The 24294-nt window shown below is 38.8% G+C and overlaps 1 protein-coding gene across 2 annotated transcripts in view; it reads right to left on the bottom strand.

The window, feature by feature from the left end:
- Nucleotides 1-23966, bottom strand: part of ZNF652 (zinc finger protein 652) — a 53973-nt gene extending 30007 nt beyond the window's left edge. Inside the window, exon 1 of one of the 2 annotated variants that reach the window (XM_033089895.1) lies at nt 23784-23966. The gene's annotated coding sequence lies outside the window, so the exon portion shown is untranslated. Of the gene's footprint in view, nt 1-22855; nt 22992-23783 lie in introns of those variants that run through there. The other variant, XM_033089896.1, reaches the window with a different exon arrangement.
- Between the last annotated feature and the right edge of the window lie 328 nt (nt 23967-24294).

Here is a 24294-nt window from a genome sequence, read left to right as displayed (position 1 = left end):
GGTGATGAAAATGCTTTGGAAATAGACAATGGTGATGGTTGTTACTTCTGAAACCACTAGAAACTAGTGAAACCACTAGTTACTTCTGAAATACGAAAAACCACTGAATTGTACACTTGAAGATGGTGAATTATATGGTAGATGAAAGTATATCTCAATAAAAAATAAATAAAATGAAACAAACTATCTGGACATTAATAGTCCAAAGGTGATATTTTATATAAAAATGACATTACTGACGTACTGGACAGGTCATAAACTACAAACTGTGCTCTAACAGCAGAGATGCAATAAGACTGAGTGCTGGGAGGCAGAGCATCTGGACAGGCTCTACTTGGGACCCTTCCATACAGTTGGGCAGGTAACTGCCTTTCGAGCCCTCAGTTTTCTCCACTATACACTTAAGTGATTTCCTTCCATCACTGACATTTACTGTTTGTGCTGAGTATTTGTTTCCATTCTCCTGCCTAATTCATCTGGTCGCCTACTTCCATACAGTAATTCCCAACTTTTTCAACATTAAGGGCTACCATATATTCCCCTCTCCTGCCGCCCTCCCTGCCCCTACCCATTTGCCGTGTTCCCACAGAGCACTGATTCAAACACTTGTAAGAATTTGCATTCAGGTCATACTTTTTATTTTTTACCAACCAAATATAAAAATAGGCTATCATAGCTTTTTGGTTAGACTGTCCAGCTTTGCCATAATTTCCATTTGACTTTTCGAACACGAAAATTAATTTATGACTCTCGGGTTGGGGATAGACACCTGGATTATCTACAGCCTTAAAATTACAGCCTTGAAATAAGTATGACATTAAGTTGGATTGAGACCACAACCTTACCCATGGTATAAACACAAGTTTTTCCAAAGACAACACTGGGTCCAACCACACTTTCTCAGGGTAGAGAGACACGTCACCACATTTAATATTGTTCCTTGGATGATTCTATTCAATGATCTGCCTTCATCAGAAAGCACTTAACGCAACCTGCCAAACGGGATACAAAAGAAATCCACGAAGCTTCAGATACCTGCCATATCCACTGCTACCTTTGCTTTTTTTATTTTATTTATTTATTTACTTATTTATTTATTTATTAGATTTTATTGGGGAAGAGGAACAGGACTTTACTGGGGAACAGCGTGGACTTCCAGGACTTTTTTCCAAGTCAAGTTGTTGTCCTTTCAATCTTAGTTGTGGAGGGTGCCGTTCAGCTTCAAGTTGTCCTTTTCAGTCTTAGTTGTGTCGGGCGCAGCTCAGCTCCAGGTCCAGTTGCCATTGTTAGTTGCTGGTTGCAGGGGGCACAGCCCACCATCCCTTGCAGGAGTCGAAACCAGTAACCGTGTGGTTGAGAGGACGCGCTCCAACCAACTGAGCCATCCGGGAGGCAGCTCAGCTCAAAGTGCTGTGTTCAATCTTAGTTGCAGGGGGCAGAGCCCACCATCCCTTGCGGGACTCAAGGAATTGAACTGGCAACCTTGTGGTTGAGAGCCCACTGGCCCATGTGGGAATCAAACCGGCAGCCTTCGGAGTTAGGAGCATGGAGCTCTAACTGCCTGAGCCACCAGGCGGGCCCCGACCTTTACTTTTTTTAAAGGTCCCTCCTCCTTTTTTCTAAAACATGAGTTGTAGGCTGAGCAAAACAAAACCAGATAACAATGCCACAACTGTATCAAAATTCAAGGCAAAAGTGCCCAACTACTCCGTAGGTGGCGAAGAGCAGAATTTTACTCAACAGACTGTTCTGTGTTGGATGCTGGCAAACTGACCGATGGCTCCGCCCCCCAGGTTGGGAAGTACAGCGGGACAGAGAAGAGGGGTCACTGGGGTTTGGGTTGGTACCCCAACCACACTGAGCTACCGTTAACAAGTCTTCACTGGGCACCCAGTGCATCAGTCTTGGAAGCAGTGGGGCTGTGCTACAAGTGCTGCTACTCACACACTGCGGTTTTCTGCGAACGCCCACATCTCCTTTTTCCCTCCAAAGAGAGAAACAGACTTTCAATTTTTTTCTGATTGTAAAGGTGAAGCTTATAGGTCAAAAAGGTTTATACCCTAAGTGTTTTCTGTCCAATTCCCATACTCCACGCTTTATTCACAAGCTTTGAGTATCAACTACACGCAAAGGACCAGGGTCTAATATACGTATAAGGAGAAGATATTTGTTCATTTATTCCTTCAAATAATTGTTGTATAGGCCCTAACCGTTACAAGCGTAAAATCTGTTTGGGAAGCAAGAACTATACACCAAAATAAGTCACAACTGTCAAACAAAACAAATGGTATTTAAAAGGTGCCATATAATTATTTAAAAGGGCAAGAAAGATGGAGAGTGGACAGGGTGTAGGAGGCCCTGTGCAGACAGCATGAGATCTGTGCTAAGTTCTGAAGAGTGGGAGGGATCTGAAAAGGCAGAGAGGAAATTAGAAGACAGGCTGAGGAGAGGGCTATGTGAGTAAAGCTGTCACCATGAATAAGCACAGTATATTCAAGGGGTGGCAAAGATACAGGCCTAGCCAAAGGAATCTCACAGGAGATTAGAGGGTGATAAAGTTATAAATGTAGAGAGTACGTAGGGACAGAAAATGGAGGTTTTGATTAGAGGGCTGAGAAATACAGGCTTTACTGAAGAGGGCAGAGAGAGCCAAACAAGGAGAAATCAACAGAACATGCTCATTAGATGTAAAGGATGAAGAAAGAAAAGGATCAAAGAAGATTCAGACAACTTCAATGTCCATTCCTATGTCTAATAGGAAAATACAGCTGGGCGATATCAAATTCAGAGATCACATCTAATTCTATCTTTTGCACAGTGTCTAGATAAGCCTTTCACTAAATATTGCTAAGATTCCTTTATAATGACCACTGCCAAAAAATGAAGTCCAAACCTCCTTCAAGATCAGACCCTTCACCTTATCTTGCTAACTTTATTTCCCTCCTCATCTCTCCACAAACCCTATGCTATGCCCCAGACTTAGGGTCTACAGAATGTTCCCTGGGCATGCCACATAATTTCTCTGTGTCAGTCATGCGTGTATTCTGTCCCTTCCAGCTGAGTATGTATGCCCTTGTCTTCTTCCCTAACAACTGAATCTCACTAATACTTAGTTCAAATACCACTTACTCCTTCTGAAATTCCCCAGCCCCTAGCACTTCTCCTGTTTGTATTTCCACTCTAATGCTCCTGCCTCTATTATACTTATTTCATTCTATATTGTATGAGAATCGTTCGTATTCCCATTGCCAGTGATTGATTTAGAAGTGGGCTCATGACCAAGTTTCAGACCATGAGATTTAAGTGGAAGTCAGCTGGAAGGCTTCTGAGAAAGCTTTCCAAACTCTTAATAAGCATAAGAAGGCAATATCCACCACTTTCTGCTGGATTTCATCTTGCCCAGAAATAATGCCTGGAACTGTGGTACCCATCTTGCATCCATGATGGGAATTGGCCAAAGGACAAAGCAGACATGTCCAAGATGGCAAAGCAGAAAGGTGGATAGAATGTGGTTCTTGATGACGTTGCTAAACCTACAGATTTAAAGGCATCATGTTACTTATAATGATAAATTTTCCTCCTTTTCAAATTATTTTGAATTGAATTTTCTATCATTTTTGCCCAATGCATCTTAATTTACACAATAATGTTTGAGATGCAAATCAGGCATCTAAGTAGAGATGTCAAGTAGTCAATTGGATAGTTACAGAAAGAATTTAAATTTGGGGGCTGGAAAGACAGAATAAATAGAGCTATAGGGCACCCTAACAGCAGGGGAAAAAGAGCCAACAAAAAAGAGAGAAGAAATGAACTCTGAGGTAAAACGAAAACACTAAACTATAGCGCACAGAAGCCAAGAGATAAAATTTAAAATTTCTTTCAAGAAAGAAGAACCCATCAACTTTACAAAGTGCTGCTAAAAAACTAAGACAGAGAAAAGTGACCACTAGATTTACTGACTGAATAATTCCAGAACATGAAGGCTCCCTTGTCCTTCCACAAGGCTCCTACTCCCTGGAAAAACAGGAGTCTTGAGTTAGTGTAATGGTTACAGGACCAGACTTGAGCTGAGTTTGGGATCTCTCACTAGCTCTGAGGCCTCCTCAACCGGCAGGCTGGCTGCATGCAGTGTGATGAGGAGGGAATGGAAGCTGAGGAACACAAGCTGCGGTGGGACTCAAACCAGAGAAAAGGTCTGAGTATGGTTTTTAAAGATGGGCGAGATTTGAGTATGTTGAAATGCTGATGGCGGAAGGAGCACCTCTTACCATAAAAGAACTCCATCACAAAAAAACATTTTGGAATTCATTACAACAGGAAGTTAGTTCATTAAGCTTTAAAAAATTATATAAAGAAGAAAAAGCATGATAAAACCACAATCTTAAGCTCCACCTCAGTTCAGAACATATCAACCAAAAGAACAGATACGTTACAAAAGGTAGTAGTAGTAAATAGTAAACGGAAAGTGCTTCATTTTCTCTAGGTTATATATACCGTGTTTCCCCGAAAATAAGACCTAGCCGGACCATCAGCTCTAATGAGTCTTTTGGAGCAAAAATTAATATAAGACCTTGTATATATTATATTATATTATACCCGGTACCGGGTCTTATATTAATTTTTGCTCCAAAAGACGCATTAGAGCTGATGGTCGGGCTAGGTCTTGTTTTCGGGGAAACACGGTACCATAAAGATGATTCCAATAGTAAAACACGAACTCAAAGTCCTAAACCGCAAAAGCCCAGATATTTTAAGAGCCAAGGAAATCTATACTATAACTACCTAAGACCATTTGGAATAACCTCCTGAAACACTTTCAGTCTTCAATATGTTCTCAAACCTGAAGTATTTTTCCCTTTGGTTTTACTGAAGAAATACATTGTCTGGAGATAAGCTTTCTATATAAACTAGTGTACAACAACCACATAAGAAAATATTAAGACATTTTTATGTTCACGTCAGGGAATCCAAAAATTTAAAACCACTCCAAATTAAAATATGACCACTTCAAAGGAAAGGGGCTAATTTCAAAGTCAAGACCAGAGCAGCTTTTGAGACAAAGCACTGCATGTTGCAGAAACAGTAACCTAGTTTCATTTTGAGTAGTTTGTTGCCCTCAAGGGATCTGCAACTTTCGAGCAAGATTTTTGTATTAAATGCCAGATAATAGGCAAAGCAAAGAGGGGGAAAAAAACAATCACTACATCTTCATGCTACAACACATCTCAACTCTTCAGTTTAAGGGAAGAAAAGCACAGTCCTGATGAAGACATACACAAATGTGTGTATCCTACCGACAAGCATCTGTTATTGTGAGAGAACACTAAAATTTTAACTCAAAGCTGAACTACAGAACATGTGGCAATTTAACAATGTGCTTGTGACGAGAAAATCATTCTTGGCTATTTGGTCCCTGGCACAACAATTGGTCAGTAATAACCTGAGCATGGAAAGCCAACAGATGTTTAAATACCCAAGTGTTTCCCACATAGGATTCTTAATTATCTTTTCCCAAAATATAGTTCTCTATACGGACTTGTGAATGACTGTGTATAATTCAGTAAGATAAAAACCCCGAATCACATTTCTGAATGAACAACCTGTTTCAAAACACTATCCCCTCATAAACTCCAGAGGAGTTACTTGTAGGGTATAAACTAAATTAGTAACAATACACACTTTAGACATTTATATTTTACCTGCAATGGAATACCTAAAAAAAATAAGCATATGAACAGCAAAGGCACTGAGCCCAAGAGGAAGTGAACAGACTCCTGGCTTGCAGACAAATGAGTAGGTGGAGGAAACGCTTATGTGGGGAGATGATTTTTATACAGTGCTTTTCTTAATCTAAAGAAAACCACAGCTCTTCACAATATATGTGCTATAAATAGATGTAATCAGTCAAAAACCTGAATATTTGTTTGCTTGCTTGTTCGGTTTTTTTGTTTGTTTTTTGTTTTTTAATAACTTTTGTCATAACCCAAATGCAATGAGTGGTCAAGATAAGCAAGCCAACGTAACCTAGCAGGTTGCCCAGTTAGAGAGGCCTGGGGACATATGACAAAGTCTAATTCCCCTTTATCTATTTATGTTGAAGAAAAGATTTTAATTAGTAATATAGGTTTTTATTGTAATATCTTTAAATATACTTCCCATTCCAAAGTCAAAGAATTTTCACACTTTTTCTATCACCACTTTGGCAATATATTTAAGAAATGTGGCCAGAGAAACTTTCAAAGACAGTTTCAATCATAGAAACATTGTTCAAGTAATTGCTCCCTCCCTCCCTAGCTTCTCCCTGCCAAAAAAATCTAAGAATCACAAAGTTCCTGTCAAATAAGTATTTGTCTCTCTTATAAAAGGAGGAAATTTAGGCCCACTGGCTAAAAAGTGAGTCAGAGGAACTCTTGAGAGAGCACGAGCTAGCTGAATATGTAACAGCAATGCTCTTTTCTTCCTTAACATAAAATCCAACCAGAGGATAACTTTTTTTTGGAAGTGGAGGAGAGGGTTGGTGATAAGGAAGTTATCTAAATTTTCTAATGTTTTCACAATAAACATGTATTATTTCTTCAATAAACAAAACAACTAATCCTAAACTTAAAAAAATAAATGAATTCATCAAACCCCTTCAGATTCAATGTATGAGATCATTTAGATGCAAGTGTGGGTGAAAGAACGGTTTTTTTTAAAAGTGCAAACATAATGTAATTAAGCATAAAAAACACTTAAAATCTACACCAAGCCTCAAATTATCAGCTGACTTTTAGTAACATTCAACAAATATTTATTGAGCACCTATTATGTGTGAAGTGCTACAGCTATAACTGTAAACATGATAGAGATGATCCCTCATTTCAGGAAGCTTACGATATTGCCAATTAGTTTATAAATAGGGTGACCATACGTCCTACTTTGCTGGGCAAAGTTATGGTTTATACCCATTTCTCCCAGAGTAGTTATTAATAATGTCCCTCTCACACATCTCCCAGTCTAGACAATAAATATACTGTTACCCATTTATGCAAAAACAAACTACTGTTCCTACAGGGCTACATGTTAGTAAAATATATATCATTTCAAGGTTTTATCTCTTCTTTTATTCATTTTTATTACACATTAAACTTTCTTAAATTATAAAAAATAACATTTTAGACATTCATCTCATTTTGATATATAACTGTTATATAATGAAATCAAAGATTTGCCTTAATCAAATAAAAGGAAATCAAAATCTGATTTTATCACATCCAAATGTATACTAAGTAAATAAATCAAATGAATAAAAAATAAAATCTTTAAAGACTGTAAGTCCCTTGAGGGCAGGTAGTTCTTTTTAAAATACTACGTCAACATTCTAGTCTGTCTAGCTCAGTACTGAGAACATAATGTGGTTTCCAGATATTTCCCACGAAAAGAAAACTGGACAGCAAATGTGTAAGATGAGTCTGTAACTATCTGTCATAATGGAAAGCAGGAAGCTGTCAAAGACTACCAGAGCTGTGTCAAAAAGACTCAAGAGCCAGACTGATACGCACCTATAGACAAAGATAAGACAACTGAGTATCAACAGGATTAATAACAGTAGTGAACTGAAACACATCAAATATGTTTAAATCCACTGGTCACCTTTAAAGGATGCTAAAAGAACTAATTCATTCTTTTGAAAACTGGTAAGTGAAGGGCAAGAATCAAGCATTTAGTCTGTCATTCCAATCAGATTTGTGCCATAAGGAAACTAAATACTTGTGGAGGGGAAATTTCTTTTTATAGAAGTATTCCAGCTAATAAATGAAGAAGAAACTATAGCATTAGATATCATTTTGCAAACCCAATGAATAGATACAGGCAAGATCATCAATGGCTGACAACCGCACCAAAAAAGAAACCAGCACTGTATGTCTCCTGGTAGAATTATATGTCACCAGCTATTAAACAGTCTTGTCCCACACCCACCAGAAAAATTAAACTTTAATCTGATCAAGCCTGTAGATCTAAAAACCAAATTACAGGAAATAAAAGGGATTGAGGAACATGTTAAATGATACCACATACTCAATCAGCAAAACCCAGACTATTGGAAAGTATACAACAAATGATCTGGATTCTTCAACAAAAACTGCAAGGAGAGGGAGAGAGGGAGAGAGAAAGAGGGAGAAGGAGGGAGAGAGAGGGTGAGAGAGGGAGAGAGAGGGAGAGAGAGAGGAAGGAGAACTAACAGATTTTTTGAAGAGACTTAACAGACATATTAACCAATCACTCTTCTTTGGACCCTAATTTGACATTCTAGCCTGTTTCTGAACGTTTGAAAAACAAATATGAGTCAACTGGGAAATATGAACACTGACTGAACACTTAAAGATGTCCAGTAAGTGTTTTAGTGTAACGATACTGTAGTGTTTTTTTAATAATTCTTATATTTATAAATAATATGTCTAGAATTGCTTCAAAATAATTGGAAGGAGGGGAGTGTAGTGAGGGTGGATATAAATGAAACAAGATTGGCCATGTCTTAATAATTGTTGAAGCTGGGAAATGGATATATTAGGTTCGTCGTACCTTTTCTTTATTTTTTAATATTTGAGAATTTCTATAATACAAAAAGGTTTTTTTCAAAAGCAGTATTTCCTCTTTTGAAAGACCAATAGTAATATCATAATTTACAAACAAAATAGGACACCATAGCCTAACGAAGAAAAACAGTTTATAACTACAATTATCCTTTTGATATGACAGATGAATTACAGATGAAATAAGTGTGAAAATCCTTCCCATATTATGACTATATTTAACTTTCTCTTTATACAACTGAAATTTCATATCTCTAAAAACTATAATGTAAGCAATATGGTATATTTCTGATTTAATAAAACTTGAATCCCAAATATGCTAACATGTTAGAAGTAAAACAATTTGCCTAGTTAAGATCATCACTCAGTCAAGATTAGAACCCAACCTTCTAGACAGTAGCCACTACTGTATTCCAGACACTAATTTAGCTTTTAATTTTTAAAGGACAGAATGATAAAACTGAACCAAAAACTTCGTTTGTCTTCATGTGGAACTTACTATGTAGACCCGGCTACAGGTAAGGTTTTAGATCTATATGGCCCAAATGTTTAGTAGGAGCTGGTATTAAAGCTGCTTTGTATGTGTTCTCCAGCTGACATACTACATACCATGTTCTGCCACCTGTGTATGTATAGGTCCAACTAACAGGCCGTTATCCAAACAAAGTACATGCACGTTTACTGTGAGGCTTAAGGGGGAGCAGAAGACTGTGTTAGATGGCTTTCTAAATTTGCTCTGCTATGAAATAGCCAGGATTCTCCGCTTACTCAGTCAGGATTATGGTCGTCTTGTTACTGTGAGTACAATGGGCTGAAGCCTTTCGCTGTATAAAAATCAGATGTAAGCACAGGCCATAACCATGGCTCTCATTGTTAAATGAAAACCCACCTTCTTCCTTCCCTGGATTGCTCCCTCCATCCTGGGTCAGCAAATGTCATGTGTCCTCAATGCTAAGCTGCACATTTTATTGTTTCTAAAACAAGAATGCTACATACTTTTCCTCAGTTCTAAGATGCTATCATTTTAAGTTCTTGTTTTATGGTCAAGTTTGTGGAAGATCCAAATGAAGCAGCTAGTCTCTGACTGGGGCTCCAAACCTCATGTTCAATTTTGGCTATTTTTTCTACCTTACTCCACTCACTATCTAAAGAACCAACAAGTCCTACTTTTAAAAATCGCCCTGTTCCAACTGCTAACATAACTTCCCAGTTCAGGCCCTAATCACTTCATACACAGATTATAACAGCTTTTCAAACGACAGAGATTTTCTAAACTACATTTTCCTAAAGAATTAGGATCATGTAACTCCCTAGCTACATAACTCTTTATTGGTTTCTACTGCCTTGGAATAAAGCACAATTCCTCAGCGAAGCATTCAAAAGCCCTTCACCGTCTGAGCCCAACTGACTTTTCAGTCTTGGCTCCCAAAGTCCTTCCCTCCCACCAAACAGCCTCACGCTATTTCTCAAACGCACCTTGATTTCTTCCACCTCTGAACCTTTGATTATGTCACTTTCCTTCTACCTAGAACACCACCACCACCCCAAGACAATTATAAAATAAATCTTGGCCTTTTTCTTCTTCAAGAACCACTTAATACTTAAATTCTCTCAGAGCAAGATATTATAGAGAAACCATCCAGCATAGAAGACTCTTGACTATTACTTTTTTTTTTTTTTATTGGGGAACAGTGTAGTGTGTTTTTTTCCAGGACCCATCAGCTCCAAGTCAAGTCGTTTTTGTTTTTGTTTTTTCAATCTAGTTGTGGAGGGCGCAGCTCACTGGCCCACATGGGAATCAAACCGGCGACCTTGGTGTTATGAGCACTGTGCTCTAACCAACTGAGCCAACCGGCTGCCCTTGACTATTACTTTCAATTAACAGACAAGTTACTATCCTAGTAAACAAAAGGTAGCTACTTTCCATGTGCTCCTGGAGATAGGGACTTGTAACTGTACTGAAAAGGGTACCACTGTGCAAGAGCTACACTCACTGATGTTACAAATCATGTTTCTGCAAAGACTACAAAAAAGGGTAGAGACAAATATCTTCAACGCTACCCTAAAATGGCCTTGGGCAGAACTGTCTGTGAATGTCAAAAGATAACTTTCAAAGGTATTGATGTCAAAGGTAACTTTGTTTAAACAAATACAGAGCTCAAGGTGCGTTATATATGGTACATACATATGTATGACTAAAATTTATCTATGAGCAGATATTCAAACTTATTCAAGTGTAGAGTTTAAAAGCTTGATTTAAGATGTTTCCAAATAGAAAAAATATTAGTTGAAAAACTAGTGAAATTTGAATCAAATCTGGGTTAACAGTAATATACCAATGTTGCTTTTAGTTTATGTAAGGCTTTCACATGGTTATGTCAGACTTTAACAACAAGGGGAACCACATGAGGGGTACAAAGGTACTCTCTTTGCAACTTTTCTATAAATCTAAAAGTATCTCAAATTTTTAAATTTATTTAAAAACCTAAAAAGGAGAAATTATTGGGATACCACAAATTGAGTTATAATCACTTTAATTAAAAGATTTTCTTTGAATTAAAAAACCAGGTTGCTTTATCAGTCTATTTTTCTCAAAACTGAAGTTTTAAAAACTGTTTAAGCTTTGAAGTTTTTAAACAGTCTCAGATTTACTTGGTAAAGACTATCAATTAGCAAACAGGCTGGGTTTTTTTTCAGCAGGATCCAGGTACAAACATGTGTAGATATGTTTTATGGCTTAAATTCCAAACTGGCTAATGCCAAGATAACCTGACTGACTTCTGACATTAAATGGCATGGCCAACTATAGCTCATAATGCTATGTGAATACGGAAGGACCTTCCTTAGAGCAGTTCAGCACTATTTTCCTAAGTGTGAAGTGTGCTTATTTTTGGACCCAGAATTCACCATTAGAAGATAATGCCATAAATAGAAAAAGATGTGTATACAGGGTATTCATTATAGTATTTATTTATTAATTGGTATATTTTTAGAATAATTGGCATCCACTTCTTAATTAAAATACCTTTACGTTCATTTTTGTTGAAAGCAAGCAACATTTTCATTTTTATATGCCAAAAACAAATATAATTATTGCCTTTTTCTCCCAATTCCTTACAGAGATTACTATCTAGCACTACTTATTACAAAAACTTGAAACATAATAAGTATAGACATTGACATACTACATAGCCATCTAAATTATGATATAAATTTATACGAACTAACAAAGAAATATGTCCACATTGAAAAAAAAGACTGAAGAACACGTGGGAATGGGATCATGCAATCGTATAATGTAAGACCGTGTATACTCACTCGCATGTATGCATATACTGTGTTTCCCCGAAAATCAGACCTCACCGGAAAATAAGCCCAGCATGACTTTTCAGGATGACATCCCCTGAACATAAGCCCTGATATGTCTTTTGGAGCAAAAATTAATATAAGACCCGGTCTTATTTTGGGGGAAACATCGTATGAGGTCGGACCATTAAGTTTGCAAACTCATCCTAGAAAAAGGGCTGCATACCTCATTGCTGAATATTACTACAGTCACCTTCAAAGTACTCCCCTTGGGAAGCTACACACTGACGCCAGCTTTCTGGAACTCTTTTTCTGGAATGGCCATCAAAGCTGTCATCATATTACCCTTGATGTCCTGAATGTCATCAAAATGTCTTCCTTTCAATATTTCCTTTATCTTCAGAAGTAAGTCTTTGGGGGCCAGATCAGGGAGTAAGGAGGATGTTCCAATATAGTTATTTGTTTCCTAGCTAAAAACTCCCCCACAGACAGTGCCCTGTGAGCTGGTGCATTGTCGTGATGCAAGAGCCATGAATTGTTGCTGAAAAGTTCAGGTCGTCTAACTTTTTCATGCAGCCTTTTCAGCACTTCCAAATAGTCAACTTGGTTAACTGTTTGTACAGTTGGTACAAATGCATAATCAATAATCCCTCTGGTATCAAAAAAAGGTTAGCAACATCGTTGCAACAAGTTCGCGAACTTAATTGTCATACCTCATATAGAACTTAATTGTCATACCTCATATATACTCACATTGGGAGCTATCTCGGGATACGGTGGGGTATGGGTGAAGAAGGACATTTTTTAATTTTTTTATTTATATCTTTCTCTAGTTTTCAGTTTTAAATAAGCATAATTATTTTAGAGAATAATAAAAGCTATTATTTTTAATGCTATTATAGAAGCAATTTATCTCACATGCAAATATAGACATTAAGGACAAAGTACCTAAACATGTCATTTTTTTTAAAAGTGTCCCCTATTCATGACAGAAAATGGCAAAATATTTGTTATTAAACTTACTGTAAATGATAACCCCAGAAAGCTAAGAAATATTATAAAAACATCAGATATTAGCCAGACTACAGGTTGTCAATGTTAACTGCAACATTAGCTATATAATTTTAGCATATAGATATGACACATACTACCACAGTATTACTATGTTTAGCTCCAAAGGATAAATTATAGTTATAAATATCAAGTTATTCCATATGGATTCTCTCTCTCTCTCTCTCTCTCTCTCTCTCTATATATATATATATATATATATATATACACACATATACACACTGCTTACAATGTTTGTACTTTAGCTGAGATCAGTCAATAGAGTTTTTTTCTACAAGCAAACACAAACGTGTCCTCTTGCCAAGGATATCTTTCCCCTTCAAAGAATTTGGGGGCTGCAAGAGAACTTACATTCAATATACTCTATCATATGAGAGATGAGGAAACTGAGAAATGAGGAAACAAGAAGCTCAGAGAAGTTAAATGGCTCCTCTAAGGTCAACAGCTAAATCAATGGCAGAGCTGGGCCTGTCACTCATATTTTGGTCATAAAGCTCAAAATGAATTATTCCTATTTACCTATTAGAATGACTAAAGTAACATACTGACAATATCAAGTGCTGACAAAGATCCAGAACAACTGGAACTTTCGTATGTTTCTGGTGGTGATGCAAAAGAGTACACTCACTCTGTTTATAATCACCCAAAATGGGAAACAATTCAAATGTTCTTCAACTGGTGAGTGGATAAATTTGTGGTACAGGCATATACTGGAATATTACTTGTCAATAAAAAGGAACAAACTGCTGATACACACAAAAATTTGGCTGAATCTCAAAGGCATCATGCTGAGTAAAAGAAGCCAGTCTCAAAAGGTTACATACTGCATGATGCCATTTACAGAACAGTCTCCAAAAGACAAAAGTATAGCGATGGACCCCGATCAGTGGTTGCCAGTGGTGGAGGGTGGGGGAGAGTATGAATGCAAAGGGATTATGGAGGGAGTTTGTTTGGGTGATGGAACAGTTCTGTATCCTGATTGTAGTGGTGGTTACAGGAATCAACACATGTACTGATGTTCACAGAACTGTATGCACACCAAGATGTCAATTTTATTGCACATTAATTTAAAAATTCAAACAAGTGACTTACTCAGTTTCTGGTTTCTAAAAGCCAGAAATATTTATGGATTTTAAATTCTGTTTTTTGAAATGAATTTTTCAATTAGCAAAATGATTTAATGGGTATTTGCTTTAAAAATCTCAATGTCAAGAAAAGTACATCCTCAGCTTGGCAAGTTACATAACCTCACTTTGTCTCAATTTCCCTGTTGGCAAAATGGGGGTAATAATATGTACCTCAAAGGGTTACATAGGATTTAAGTGGTAAATGCTATGTAAAAGCTTACATAAATAAAATATAGGCATGCACACAGGATATATAACTTTGGGTACAGAAATGAAAGAAAACTCCAACAAAGCAACTTTTAAATTTTGACCTGGTGGAGAACCAGGTTCTGATGACTGCTTTTCTGATAGGGCCGTCTCTGAAATATAGTCCAAGCCAGAGTCTGATTCAGTTCACACAGAACTAAACATTCCCTACTGAGTTCTTGCTGTATTTTTATTCTGTAACCTCTCTACACAAGTAAACTATTGTTTGAACCAGGCTTTGTGTTAAAGGAAGTTATACTATAGCGTTTAAGAACTCTCTATAATCTTCTCAGTTCTGCCTAACTTAATGAATCAACAGGCAGGTGGTGTGTGTACTAGCAGTAGCAGGTGTACTGCCTCTTGGAAGACCACAGCTTAAATGCTAGGCAAAACAAGGAGCTGACCATAAAACCCTTCCCGAGTTTTAGGTCTTTAAGAATTATCCCTCTCTATGAAGCAAGTAAGGTCATAAATATAAGGATTTTCTTAATGCCACATTTCTTAGCCTTCTATTTGAAACTCATACTTCTAAGCATAGATTTTCTCTCTCCTGCGTACCCCCATTTCATCTACTTCAAGAAAATACATTTTGTGAAGCACTGTACAGGTCAGTGATTTTCAAGCTGCCTGTCCCAACCCACTTTTTAAAAATGAAATGGAATAGAACAAAAAATAACAGACTGCCTCACATAGTAAGGAAGTGCTGTTTCATGAAGCTTTTGTTTCAGATGTGGTGAGAGTGTGAATATGAGTGAATACACGTGGGCACACATGCACTGCTTCTTACTGTGGATCATGGTCAAAAAGTTTGAGAAATAGTGCTATATAGGGAATTAAATAAACAACAGTTCTAGATTTAGAACAGTCCCACCCTGCAACAGTTGGCACCTGCGGACATGTCTTTTAGCGCTCAGTGCAGCACCTGGCCTTACAGACATAAATCATTTTTAAAGAAAAGCAAAAACCTAACTTTCAATTTGAGGTGATGAAAAGGTTGAAGAGGGACTGGAAGGCAGAACAAACTATCTTTTGGATTTTGTTATAATACCTGACAAGTTAGGATAGATGCAGAAGTGTAAATATTCTTTACCACAACCCCACAGGAAAAAACTATCATTTGAAATTAGATCATTTTTCTACTATGTATGTATTTTCCAAATTTAAGCTAAACATTTTCTTACTTAGCAATATAAAGTTTTTTTAAGTTACCATATTATACAAGATTTAAATATATTTTATGTCAAACAGCCAATATTTTCTTTTAGAAGACAGCAAGATATACATTAGGATAATAAAAGTAAAAATGTCTCTGCTTTTGAAAAAAATTGTACCTCTAAAAGTCTTTGCTATGTAATAGATGTAAAGACTTTTTCTCTTTGTGAATAACCTTTTAGATAATAGCTATATTCCAAGATAATCTGGCTTTACCCACTAGGAGACTATAAACAGCCTATCAAAAAGATGATTGGTCCACTAAAACTTATACTAAAATCAGTCTTCACATTTAAAACCCTCTTACTATTTTAAAATTACCTAGCTTATTTCTTCTCTAAACTCGCTAAAGTAAGTGAGTTTCATATGCTAAATCTAACAAGGTCAGCGCTAAAATTGCTATTTGCCTAGTAGCCTCAGCTTAGTGACTAGTTACTTCACAGCAGGGTTTCTCAAACTCAGCATAGTTGACATTTTAGACCAGATAATTCTTTGTTATGGGGGGCTGTCCTGTGTACTGTCGGATATCGAGCAGCATACCTGGCCTCTACTCACGAGATGCCAACAGCACACCCCCAGCCATGCTCGTGACAAAGATGAGTCCAGACATGGCCAAATGTCCCTCGGAGGCAAAATCACTCTTGGGTGAAAACCACTGCTTCACAGGTATAAACTTTAATCATGATTTTCATGTTTGGGCAAAAAGGAGGGGAAAATGGCATTACTGCCATTAAAACAAAAAAAATTGATCAAATTCAGTTTTTAATAGAAATTATGCTTCAGCAGTTATTAAAGTGCATGGAGTATATACAATTGCATGCCACCAACCAACTGGTTGACGGGTCTACCAAATTTCTAAATATTCAAAACAAGGTAAACTATATTTAAGTAAGTTTTTCATGTTGCTATTTGTTTAAAACCTTGGGTTTCCAAAAAGTTTAAATATATAGCAGTTATAAAAATTATATTAAATAAAAAATATTTTAATAATTAGCAATACAGGAAGGATTGTGATTTCAATATCATGAAATGATATAGTAAAATAAATAGTTACAGAAACAAATCTTTCAAAAGTTGTAATTATTTTTAAGACATTTTCTACCATACTTAACCCCTCTATTTCAGGATAAAAGAATACAGGGTTTTCTGTTAGGTTGGCTTGGGAACTCTCTTAATATTGTGAAAATTCAAGCCAGGTTTTTGAGAATGTAACAAAGAAATAGTTTGAAACTATTGTGCCCCATTAAATATCTTAATATTTAATTTAAAATATGACATTACGGTGTTCCTATGGATCAGTCGGGGGATACATTTAAAATGAAAAAACTATTTAATAGGTATACACTCACATGGACCAAAAATGTTAAGAACAGAAAAGTATACAGTGAATAGAGCAGCATTACTCATGCTAGCCAAAACCAGAAACAACCCAAACGTCCATCAGTGGTAGAATGGACAAATAAATTATATGCATACAATGGAACAGTATATGAGAATAAACTATTGCTCACACAACAATATGGGTAAATCTTACAAACATAATTTTGAGATAAGGAAATCATACACAAATGAGTACATACTGTATTCCACTTACATGAAGCTGGAAAAAACAAGCAAAACTAATCTATGATGACAGAACTCAGAATAGTGGCAACTTTGGGAGAGCGTTAACCGGCAGAGGACAGGAAAGGCCTCTGGGATGTTAACCTGTTTTTTGTTCTAGAAATAATCTGTGTAATCTGCTGATTACACAGAGAAAAGGCTGTGATTTTTCTGGGTACACCTATGCTTCCCCTACTTTTCTGTTACTGTCTACTTTCATTAAAATTTTACTCTAAAAAATAATCCAGTGAAGCATTTCCCTCGAACTCAGTTCCTTCACTCATCCAGTTCACTCCCTCGACTGACAACCAATATTATTAGTTCCTTATGACATTGATGATTCATATCTTAGAGTTATTTTATGATATGAGGAAAATCCCCAAACATAATCACTCTCCCATCCAAGCTTTTATACAAACAGTAACACATTATATTCCTGTTATTTTCATTAACAATATAGCTTAGAAATTTTCCATAACTATATATAAAGTTTACTCATTCTTTTTTGCAGCTATGTAAAATTTGTTCATTTCATGAATATACCCTAATTTATTTAACCAATTCTATACTGATGGACATTTAGTTTTTTTCCCCAAACTTCCACAGAATTAATTTAAATGAATTTGTATGAAAAGGAAGGAAGGAAGGAAGGGACTGTAGGGTTCTCTACGAGGACCTTTAACCTCAAACTCCAGCTCTAAGAGTACGTTAATACAGGAAACATCACTGGGCATCTGGGTCACAGTCTTAAGAGGAATTGGGGGAAAATACAGATTTATCCATATAACTGAAATCACAAACACCCCTCAAAACAAAAAACCCCCACACTTTACCATATGTTTCAATGTTCACAGGCCACTGGTACTATTTTAGATATATTAAAATGGTATATTCAAAAGGGTGAAAACAATTCATAAGGGCCTAGTTTTAAATCTCATTTTGTAAGTCACACAGTGTAATTAAGAAGTTATGTTCCAGCTGCAGCAGCTGGATGGCTCAGTTGGTTAGAGTGTGAGCTCTCAACAACAAGGTTGCCAGTTCGATTCCCGCATGAGATGGCGGGCTGTGCCCCCTGCAACTAAAAATTGAAAATGGCAACTGGACTTGGAGCTGAGCTGCACCCTCCACAATTAGACTGAAGGACAATGACTTGGAGCTGATGGGCCCTGGAGAAACACGCCCAATATTCCCTAATTTAAAAAAAAAAAAACTTTTTTAAAGTTATGTTCCATTGAATCCCAAAAACTGAACCGAAATTCCAAAGCGTAAATATGCTAAAGACTATATTCTTCACTAGCATCAAAGACAAAAGGAATCACCCAGTGCTGTATATCTCTGTGAAATCCAGCTAAGAGTCATAACCCTCTGATGCTACATGCACAGTAAAGACCAAAAAATCAGGCTACGCAGTCATTCTTCGCATCCTTTCGATGTCTGTTCTCTTCCAACAATCCCTTCTCACCACACACTGATTGACTGGTTTTAGCAAACCAGAAAAAAATAATAAAGAGAATAGCAACCACCTCCCAAGAAAAAGTTTACTTACAAAATGTATTACAGTTGAGAAAAAAATATTTAACTCAATCATCTAAATTTTATTTGTTTAGTTAGTCTGGGCTCACAAAGCGTGAGTGCTGTTATCATTTAACATTCTGGCCAAGATGAAGTTCTTTCAAGTGTTCTGCAAAATCTAAGGTGAGGCTAAGACCATTATTTGCCAACCTCTATCAGCAGTCCAATACTAGTGACTGCTTCCGCCGACGGGCAAGCCCCTAGAGATGGCTCAGTAACAACAGAAAATAAGGATTAGCAGATTCCCTTGAGGTAAATCCTGGTGCACTACTGATGTACTTATCGGAAAAGTTTCTAGGTAACTCTTGTAGGCTCACAGACTTGTCACAATGATATCCTTAAAAAAATGATAGAATAACTTAATTCTGGAGAACCCAAGAAATCCTATTTTAAAAGTTCTATGCACTGAATAAAACTCTAACCATTTACTTTTCAAAGTAATCAATCTCTTAAACTGTTTTAAAAAAGAGGGGGAAATGACATCATAGTTTATCATAAAACTGCCCCTTTGGGCTTAAAAAAACAAGGTTAGGAACTACACACAGAATCTGTAGATAACACACCTAAAGTGGACAGTTCATAAATTTGACAGGTAAAGAGATCTTACCTTTCTTTCCTTCTCCAACCAAAGCAAAAATGCCTAAGGCACTCAAACCTATAGCTCTAATAAGAGTTTATCATCAAAACTTTAGAAGAGCAATGGGAATTCTTTAAGAGAAAATGTTCGTAAGTGTAAAAATCAAAGCTAACTGCTATATAAACAAACAGGTTAACTAAAATAAGCATCTGACGTCCTCACTGATTCTACCGAGCGCTTTATGGCTTGCATTAACCATGAAAATTTACACAAGGCTTTGCATGTGACTCAACTCTGGACACTGAACTCATTGAGATAAGTTAATGTCCTAAAACACCCCTTTCACCACCATAAGCTCTGAACAGGCTTAAAACAAGCACAGCCTGTGGGTAACTCTGTAGAATTTGGAGCTAAGTTTAGTCTCCACCAAGTTCAGCCAGCCAGAGAGCAACAAATCAAAGTTCCACACTGCACCTGCAAGACTTAGGTATGCTCCAAGACAAATATTTGCAATTTTTTTCATCCCAAATCTGCACAAATGAAAGTATGCAGATTGCAGCGCCAGACTTCTAAAGCTTGTAAGCCAAAAAGATCTGTAGTTATACTCCCCCATCACCCGTGTCCTATCATTTATTGAGTCTTTACATGTACATGTGCCAGGAACTGTGCTAGAGGCTTGGATACATTACCTCTAATTCTCACTAACAAATCTCATTCTGCTGATGAGGAAACTGAGGCCAGACTGGTCAGGGTGACTTGCCCGATGCCACAAAGCTAATACATGGTGGAGCTGGGATTCAAACCGAGTTCTGCCTGGCTCCAAAGGAGCATCTCCCTGACCCTCCTTCAGCTAAAGGCACTCACTGCAACACCAATTCACCTCAATCAAAGTAAATTCAAGGGCTAACTGTCCGAAACAATGACGATAGCTGAGAAAAATACTATATTTAAAACCGTAGCACAAGACCCAAGAATTCCCAGTGAGGAAATGCAGTCACCTCCTTTAGGATAACTAGTTCCAAAAGCGATGGTTCAAAATACAAGAGATCCACAGGTTATTTTTGTTGTTGTTGTTGCTGTTGGCTGTCTCTCAACTGACTTTTTAGAACAAGGGAAATGAAACTCAAGAATATCTTCACATTTCTGGTGAAATTATCTACAACCCTTGAGAGAAGGGTTTTTTTTATTGTTTTGCTTTGTTTTTTAACAGTTCACTTTTACAGTTTACTTCTTCAACAGGCTCCAGACACGCAAAAACAAAAATCACATCAGTAGCATTACTAATCAACTTTTTTGCTACAGACTTGAAAAGTATTTTCTTACCACACTACGAGATTACTTCCCATACTCAGAGCAGAAATGGAAACAGCTCTGGGTGTCACGAATCAGATCTGGAGGCCACAGTTGCAGAAAGTAGGTGTTGTTTCCCCTGAGTAGGAGCTGCAGATCTGAAACCTCCTAAGGGAAGGGAGTCTGAAGAAGAATGTTGAAGAAACTAAAGCAAGCTGTTCGTATTAAGTAAGGAGTGAGTTGCTGGCACCACTACTCCTGAAGTGTTCCACTGCTATGCAATTGTTTTCTAGCTTCCAAGCTCTGAATCTGGCAGAGAGAATGCTCTTCTCACAGCCATACGTGTTATATGATCAGCTGCTCTGTGGTGTGTGGGTGTTTAACTAGGTAAGTGACTGGTTGGAAGAGGTTCTACAATATTAAAAACCAAGGAGGCACCCTGTCCCGAGATTTTAATGATCTGTCACTATACTATGCTGACAAAGGAAAGTGACATATTTGCAATTCTGAAATAGTTTGGTTTTAGGATAGGCAAATAATTTCCGACAGTAAAACTTCAGGCATGACATGAACAAAAAATATAACCTGTAATATAAACCACTTCAAGCATGTTTATTAGATAATAAAAAAATGCAACATATGTAATCTCAGCATGCTTCCAAACTTCTTAGGGTATACTGCATAATTATTAGAATAAATGCTATTCTTCAGGTGTGTGGAAGATTCCAAGGCTCCCTTGCCTTCCAAAAAGCTGTTAATACCATGAATGCCTTAGCCTCTCAGAAGCCCCAAAATGCAAAAAATATGAATGTCTCAAAGGATTACACGAAAAATAGTCAGAACTGTAAGCTCCTGGAGAGCTGAGGACTGTACTTCTTTAATGTCCTGCCCATCAAAACACAATCACAAGCTAGAATAAATGTCTCTTGACTAAAATATGATCAAAAGGCAAAGTCTGGGTGCAGAGCGATTTAAACAAGAGAAGAAGATAGTTACCCCCTGCTTAACGATAGAATGGTGCAACGTTCATCCCTATTTCTAGATTTTAAACATGGAGACTGAACTCCCTAACTACAATTAAAATCCTTCCATTAAAACAAATTTTAAAATGGATGATTCTGATGGTAACATTACTTTGAATAAAGACATGAAATCATATTTAATAAAGTTGAAAAAAACTTCACTGAGCAGGTGCTCTACTATGGGAATGATAAAGCCTTCTTTTAAGAGATCAGATCAACCTCAACCAACACATAAAGATTCCAGATAGGCATCATAAAACAGACCACTGACTTTGCTGTTGAAATTTGCTACATTTAAAATACAGTGAAAGGAACATACATTATCAACTGGTCAAATTTAAACAAATTTTGACTCCAGTTTTAACTTTCTCTGCAACTCTCACATACATCTCCTTTTTTACAGGAAGACTGGGACATGATAAAAATATCTAACTCACTGTAATCAAATAAAACACAAGGATTCACATATAATCTACTTTGTTGCTTATTGCTCAGGACCAAAGTAAAGCTAATCCCTAAGGAAAAAAAAAAGCAAAACACAAAACTGAGGTTCCTTGCACTTTTGCATAATATAGATCTTAACCTGAGGTCCCAGGACCAGCTTCATGATGACTGTAATTACATGCAAAATTATGTGTGTCTATTTCACTGAGAAGAGGACCCTAAAGGATTCGATGACCCCAAAGAAAGGTCAAGAACCACTGAAGCAGACATTTCCAGATTTACTAAAACTCAGCAGTGAACATTTTAAACAAAATTATACTAAAGAATAGTACCTATTTGAATACATGTGCACAGTCCTGATACAAACAACCAAGCTGCCTGCCAGCTCTGAGGATCACAGTGCAGCTCGCCCCCCTCAAATCAGCTTTACATGGGAACATCACCTGCATGCAGCACATACACACACACGCGCGCGCACGCACACACACTCACGAGCCAGCCACAGCAGCTCTTCATTCCCTAAACATACACGTTGTCAACAAAGCGGATACTAGTTGCCATTTCCAGAACAATACGGGCCCAACCATCTCTGGAAAAAAATACACATTCTTCCCAAAATATTACCCTATTTATTTACTATGCCCTGACGATAGGTGCTAAACAAAATTAAAAAAATTCCCACAGATCGTATGGATCTAATTAACTGGGAAAATGCATCACTCAGGTATTACTGAGGGTCCACGGGAGATGAATAATAAGGGAAACAGTGTAATAATGAAGCTTGAACATGGGGACAATCAAAGACAGACTCACGCAGGAATATCCTGAGAACATGGTTGTGGAAAGCACCCTTCTCCAAAGGCAAAAGCACACTCCTTTGATTGGCACAAACCATTCCTGACAATGGATCGCGATGACAGGGGCTGCTCAGCAATCAGGAAGTGTGTGTGTGTGTGTGTGTGTGTGTGTGTGTGTGTATGTGTGTGTGTGTGTGCGCGCGCGCGCGCTGTGGGGGAGGGATGTACTAGATGTGATCAAACACTGGACCTCTTCAAAGAGCATATGGGATCTTAAATCGTAAAGACAGACTTCGAGGGTGAGGCAGGGGCATTTATCATTTTTACAGGAGATATTCTTCGACAATGAACATGTTATGTGCCGACGTAAAGGGGGTGCCACTACCTTTAGTGTCTCCCATCTAAGAATCTTAAGTAGCACCTGATTGGAGGGGAGGAGAAGGTGGGGGTGGAGAAAGGTCTGCATTACCCTTGGGGGTGAGTGTTGGGCGGCTGTACACTAGATGCATTTTATCTTGGGCGGCACAATACTCCCAGGGGTTGGAGGTTCAGGCGCAACCGCAGGGCGGGGGAGGCAGTGGGTGCAAGCCACCAGCTGCAGGGCAGGAGAATGCTCGCAGGAGGACCGGTGCAAACCTCCCCTTGGCCCGCTAACCCATGCAGCTCCAGCCTTCCCTTGGGTCTCGGAGCAAGCGGACTCTGCAAAACTGGAGCCCGGGTCCGGGAGGGAGGGGGCGAAGGGGCAAAAGCGGGCACCCCCGGCCAAAGCGCGGCGCAGCGCCCCGGGCCTCCCAGCCGGATGGGGGCTGCTCCGGCCTAGTGCACGCAGCTGCCTGGGCGAAGGGTTAACCCGGCGCCCAGAGCCCCGGCCGGCCAGGCGGGCAGTTGCAAGGGGTGCAGCCGCGACTGTAGCTTGTGCTTGGGGGGCAGGGGCCCCTACTCACCCGGGCCGGCCGCCTCCGCCTCCGCCGCCCCGACCGCCGCCTCGGCGGTCCATCCTGCGGCGGGGGGCCTGTAGCCGCGGCGCTCGAGTAACAACCGCCGGCCGGGCCGGCCCCTCCCCCCCGCCCAACGTCTGTCCTCAGGGCCGCTCCGCAGACCCGGCCTCGGCCGCCGCAGCGCTACGTGGCCGCCGCTCCGACGTCTCGCGACTCCCTTCCGAGCGCGCGAGGCCGAGCGGGGCCCGCTGGGCGGGCGGCGCGCGGGGAGGGAGGCAGGGGAGGGGGTGTGCGCGTGTGGATGTGTGTGCGGCGAGGGGGGCAGGGAGGGAGGGAGAGCGGCGGCGAGAACGCGCGCGCGCGCGCCCGCGGCCCCTTCCCTCTCCGGCCCCCCCGCCCAACCGGGATCCCGACACCTCCCTCCGCCCGCCCCCTTGGCATCCCGACCGCTGGGAGCGGCGGCGCGCATGCGCAGCCTCTGGGGCCGGCCCTAGTGCACCTTTTCTCCCTCCTGCCA

This window comes from Rhinolophus ferrumequinum, chromosome 21, assembly GCF_004115265.2.
Source record: "Rhinolophus ferrumequinum isolate MPI-CBG mRhiFer1 chromosome 21, mRhiFer1_v1.p, whole genome shotgun sequence".
In the NCBI taxonomy this organism is placed as follows: Eukaryota; Metazoa; Chordata; class Mammalia; order Chiroptera; family Rhinolophidae; genus Rhinolophus; species Rhinolophus ferrumequinum.
This window is presented reverse-complemented; position numbering and strand designations above follow the sequence as displayed.